This window comes from Ovis aries, chromosome 10 (genome assembly GCF_016772045.2).
Source record: "Ovis aries strain OAR_USU_Benz2616 breed Rambouillet chromosome 10, ARS-UI_Ramb_v3.0, whole genome shotgun sequence".
Lineage (NCBI taxonomy): Eukaryota > Metazoa > Chordata > Mammalia > Artiodactyla > Bovidae > Ovis > Ovis aries.
Window position 1 is genome coordinate 192,151 of NC_056063.1, and position 6,000 is coordinate 198,150.

A 6,000-nucleotide genomic window follows, 5' to 3' on the forward strand; every position below is an offset into this window, starting at 1 on the left:
TCATTATGTGTTCTATTTGGGAAGGTGAACGATTGATTCCATCGGTTGAGTCCATTTAAATCAGTGCAGTTTTAAATGACTTACTGTTACGTTAGTTTTAGCATGCATTTTGAAGTGTGTGTGTGTGTGTGTGTGTGTGTGTGTGTGTGTTTTAACTACTCTCATTGTTACACTTGAAATAATGAAAAGTCTCATAAGAAAGTCAAGTCAAGTAGCTTATGACTCTAAGATTAAATGGGCTTTCAGAGTACGCTTTGGGTTAATTCATTGACTTATGTTTAAAGTAGTTTCCAGTAGCAAGAGTAAAGTGCGTACCCTTTAATCTATATAAAACTAGATTGTGGGACCTTCAGGCAACATGTTTTTCCATGTCAAAGATGTTAACAATGTTTTTATCTACCAACTTAATCATGAATATATGTCTGCTGGGTTCTTTTATTTGAAGTGAAGTGAAACTGTAAAGTTCTCATTTTGTATCTGAAAACTTTTTCCATGTACTTATTCCATCTTGCACCCCCATGGAGAACTATAGGTTAACTCTTGTCTTCAGTCACTTAGTCACATCTGACTCTTTGTGATCCCATGCACTGCAGCATGTCAGTCTTCCCTATCCTTCACTATCTCCTGGAGATTTCTCAAACTCATGTACACTGAGTCTGAAATCTCATCCAACTATCTCATCCTCTGTGATCCCCTTCTCCTCCTGCCTCCAATCTTTCCCATTATCAGGGTCTTTTCCACTGAATTGGGTCTTTGCATCAGGTAGCCAAAGTATTGAAGCTTCAGCTTCAGCATTTGTCTTTCCAATGAATGTTCAGGACTGATTTCCTTTAGGATAGACTGGTTTGATTTCCTTGCAGTCTCAAGTGTCTTCTCTAACACCACAGTTTGAAGGAATCAATATTTTGATGTCCAGCCTTGTTTATGGTCCAACCCTCACATCCATACATGGCTACTGGAAAAAATATATATATAGCTTTGAATATTTTGTCAGTAATGTCTCTGGGTTTTATTATGCTTGCTATGTTTGTAACAGCTTTCCTTCCAAGGAGAAAGCATGCTTTATAATTTCATGGCTGCAGTCACTAACTGCAGTGATTTTGGAGCTCACTTAATAAACTCAGACTGTTTCCATTGCTTCCCATCTACTTGTCATGAAATGATGGGACCAGATGCCACGATCCTAGTTTTTGAATGTTGAGTTTTAAGCCAGGTTTTTCATTCTTCTCTACTTTGACGTGCTCCTTTCCCAATTTTGAATCAAATCATTGTTCCGTGTCTGGTTCAAACTATTGCTTCTTGACCTGCATATAGATTTCTCAGGAGGCAAGGCAAGTGGTCAGGTAGTGCCATCACCTGAAGAAGTGTCCACAGTTTTTGTGATCCACACAGTCAAAGGCTTTAGCAAGATCAATAAAGCAGAAATAGATGTATTTTTTTTCTGGAATTTTCTTGCTGTTTTGATGATCCAGTGGGTGTTGGCAATTTGATCTCTGATTCCTCTGCCTTTTCTGAATCCAGTTTGAACATTTGGAAGTTCACAGTTCACTTATTGTTGAAGCATGGCATGGGAAATTTTGAGCATTACTTTGCTAGCATGTGAGATGAGTTCAGTTGTGTGGTAGTTGGAACAATCTTTGACATTGTCTTTCTTTGGATTGGAATGAAAACTGACATTTTCTAGTCCTGCGGTCACTGCTGAGTCCTCCAAATTTGCTGGCATACTAAGTGCAGCACTTTAGAATCATTACCTCTTAGGATTCTAGCTCAATTAGAGTTCCATTACCTCCACTAGCTTTTTTCACAGTGATGCTTTCTAAGGCCCACTTGACTTCACATTCCAGGATGTCTGGCTCTAGGTGAGTGACACACCTAGATAACACCACACCATTGTGGTTATCTTGGTCCTGAAGATCTTTTTTGTATAGTCCGTCTGTGTATTCTTGCCACCTCTCGTCTTCTGCTTCTGTTAGGTCCATAAATTTTCTGTGCTTTATTTTGCTGATTTGTATGAAATGTTCCTTTGATATCTCTAATTTTCTTGAAAAAAGTTCTCTAGTCTTTCCCATTTAATTGTTTTCCTCTATTTCTTTGCATTGTTCATTTAGGAAGTCTTCCTTCTCTCTCCTTGGTGTTTTTGGAACTCTATATTCAGATGCATGTATCTTTCCTTTTCTCCTTTGCCTTTCACATCTCTTCTTTCCTTAGCTATTAAAAATAATAATTATTTAATTTTAATTGTAGGCTAATTGCTTTACAATATTGTAGTGTTTTTTGCTATACATTAACATGAATCAGCCATGTGTGCACATGTGTCCCCCATCCTGAACACCACTTCCTCCTCTCTCCCCATCCCATCCCTGAGAGTTGTCCCAGTGCACCAGCTTTGAGTGCCCTGTTTCATGCATAGAACTTGGACTGGTGACCTATTTCACATATGGTAATATACAAGTTTCCATGCTATTTTGTCAAATCATCTGACTCTCCCCTTCTCCCACAGAGTCCAAAAGTCTGTTTTTTTACATCTGTGTCTCTTTTTCTGTCTTGCATACAGTGTCATCATTACCATTTTCCTAAATTCCATATATATACATTATTTTCATGTGCGGTGTTAGAAAGTGATCTAGTTTCATTCTTTTACAAGTGGTTGACCAGTTTTCACAGCACCACTTGTTAAAGAGATTGTCTTTACTCCATTGTATATTCTTGCCTCCTTTGTCAAAGATAAGGTGTCCATATGTGTGTGGATTTATCTCTGGGCTTTCTATTTTGTTCCATTGGTCTATATTTCTGTCTTTGTGCCAGTACCATACTGTCTTAATGACTGTGGCTTTGTAGTAGAGCCTGAAGTCAGGCTAGTTGATTCCTCCAGTTCCATTCTTCTTTCTCAAGATTTCTTTGGCTACTCGAGGTTTTTTTGTATTTCCATACAAATCTTGAAATTATTTGTTCTAGTTCTGTGAAAAATATCTCTGGTAGCTTGATGGGGATTGCATTGAATTTGTAAATTGTTTTGGATAGTATACTCATTTTCACTATATTGATTCTTCCAATCCTTGAACATGGTATATTTCTCCATCTATTAGTGTCCTCTTTGATTTCTTTCATCAGTATTTTATAGTTTTCTATATATAGGTCTTTAGCTTCTTCAGGTAGATATATTCTTAAGTATTTTATTCTTTTCGTTGCAATGGTGAATGGAATTTTTCCTTAATTTCTTTTTCTACTTTCTCATTATTAGTGTATAGGAATGCAAGGGAATTCTGTGTGTTGATTTTATATCCTGCAACTTTACTATATTCATTGATTAGCTCTAGTAATTTTCTGGTGGAGTCTTTAGGGTTTTCTATGTAGATGATCATGTCATCTGCAAACAGTGAGAGTTTTACTTCTTTTTTCCAATCTGGATTCCTTTTATTTCTTTTTCTGCTCTGATTGCTGTGGCCAAAACTTCCAGAACTATGTTGAATACTAGCAGTGAAAGTCAAAATGGATTAAAGATCTAAATGTAAGACCAGAAACTATAAAACTCCTAGAGGATAATATAGGCAAAACACTCTCCAACATAAATCACAGCAGGATCCTCTATGATCCACCTCCCAGAATTCTGGAAATAAAAGCAAAAATAAACAAATGGGATCTAATTAAAATTAAAAGCTTCTGCACAACAAAGGAAAATATAAGCAAGGTGAAAAGACAGCCTTCTGAATGGGAGAAAATAATAGCAAATGAAGCAACTGACAAACAACTAATCTCAAAATTATACAAGCAACTTATGCAGCTCAATTCCAGAAAAATAAACGACCCAATCAAAAAATGCCAAAGAACTAAATAGACATTTCTCCAAAGAAGACATACGGATGGCTAACAAACACATGAGAAGATGCTCAACATCACTCATTATTAGAGAAATGCAAATCAAAACCACACTGAGGTACCACTTCACACCAGTCAGAATGGCTGCGATCCAAAAATCTGCAAGCAATAAATGCTGGAGAGGGTGTGGAGAAAAGGGAACCCTCTTACACTGTTGGTGGGAATGAAAACTAGTACAACCACTATGGAAAACATTGTGGAGATTCCTTAAAAAATTACAAATAGAACTACCATATGACCCAGCAATCCCACTGCTGGGAATACACACTGAGGAAACCAGAATTGAAAGAGACACATGTACCCCAATGTTCATCGCAGCACTGTTTATAATAGCCAGGACATGGAAACAACCTAGATGTCCATCAGCAGATGAATGGATAAGAAAGCTGTGGTACATATACACAATGGAGTATTATTCAGCCATTAAAAATAATACATTTGAATCAGTTCTGATGAGATGGATGAAACTGGAGCCGATTATACACAGTGAGGTAAGCCAGAAAGAAAAACACCAATACAGTATACTAACACATATATATGGAATTTAGAAAGATGGTAATGATGACCCTGTATGCAAGACAGCAAAAAAGACACAGATGTGCATAGCGGACTTTTGGACTCAGAGGGAGAGGGAGAGGGAGAGGGTGGGATGATTTGGGAGAATGGCATTTCAACATGTATACTATCATGTAAGAATCGAATCACCAGTCTATGTCCGATGCAGGATACAGCATGCTTGGGGCTGGTGCACGGGGATGACCCAGAGAGATGTTGTGGGGAGGGAGGTGGAAGGGGGGGTTCATGTTTGGGATCGCATGTACACCCATGGTGGACTCATGTCACTGTATGGCAAAACCAATACTGTATTGTAAAGTAAAATAAAGTAAACATAAAAATTAAAAATAAATTAGAAATAAATTCCATATATATACATTAATATACTGTATTGGTGTTTTCCTTTCTGACTTACTTCATTCAGTATAATAGGCTCCAGTTTCATCCACCTCATTAGAACTGATTCAAATGTGTTTTTTTAAATAACTGAGTAATATTCTATTGTATATATGTACCACTGCATCCTTATTTGTAAGGGACCCTAAAACAACTATTTTGCCTTTCATATTCCCCAACACCCCACCCTCCTTGGGGATGGTTTTGATCACTGCCTCCTGTACAGATTTACAAAACTTCATCCATAATTCTTCAGGCACCCTATCAGATCTAATCCCTTGAATCTATTTGTCATTTGCACTGTATAATCATAAGGGATTTGATTTAGGCCATGCCTGAACGACTTGGTGATTTTCCCTACTTTCTTCATTTAAGTCTGAATTTTGTAATAGGGAGTACATGATCTGAGCCACAGGCAGCTCCTGGACTTGTTTTTACAGACTGGTTAACTCTGTGTGTAAGAAATCTGTGGACTTTCCCCTGGTTAGTAGATAATTGTACATATACTGTTATGTATTATATTTATATATATATATATATATATATATATATGAGTGAGTGAGTGAAAGTCATTCAGTCACGCTTGACTCTTTTCTACCCCATGGACTATATCAACCATTTTATTTTCCAGGCAAGAACACTGGAATTAGTAACCTTTCCCTTGTCCCAGGGAACTTTCCAACACAGAGATTGAACCCAGGTCCCCTGCAGTGAAGGTGAATTCTTTACTAGCTGAGCCACAAGAGAAGCCCAAGAATACTGGAGTGGATAGCCTGTCCCTTCTCCAGGGGATTTTCCCATCCAAGGAATTGAACCAAGGTCTCCTGTATTGCAGGCAGATTGTTTACCAACTGAGCTATCAGGGAATCCTCACACATACATACAGAGAGAGAGAGGGAGAAAGGAAATGACACTCCACTCGTCCATTCCAGTATTCTTGCCTGGAAAACCCCATGGACGGAGGAGCCTGGTAGGCTACAGTCCATAGGGTTGCAAAGTGTTGGACATGACAGAGTGACTTCACTTTCTTTCACTCTCATATACATACACACACACACATTTCATTGGTATAATTCTTCTCTTGTGATTATATATTTGAAAGAATGCATCACTGTTCAGTTCAGTTCAGTTCAGTCGCTCAGTCTTGTCCGACTCTTTGCGACCCCATGAATC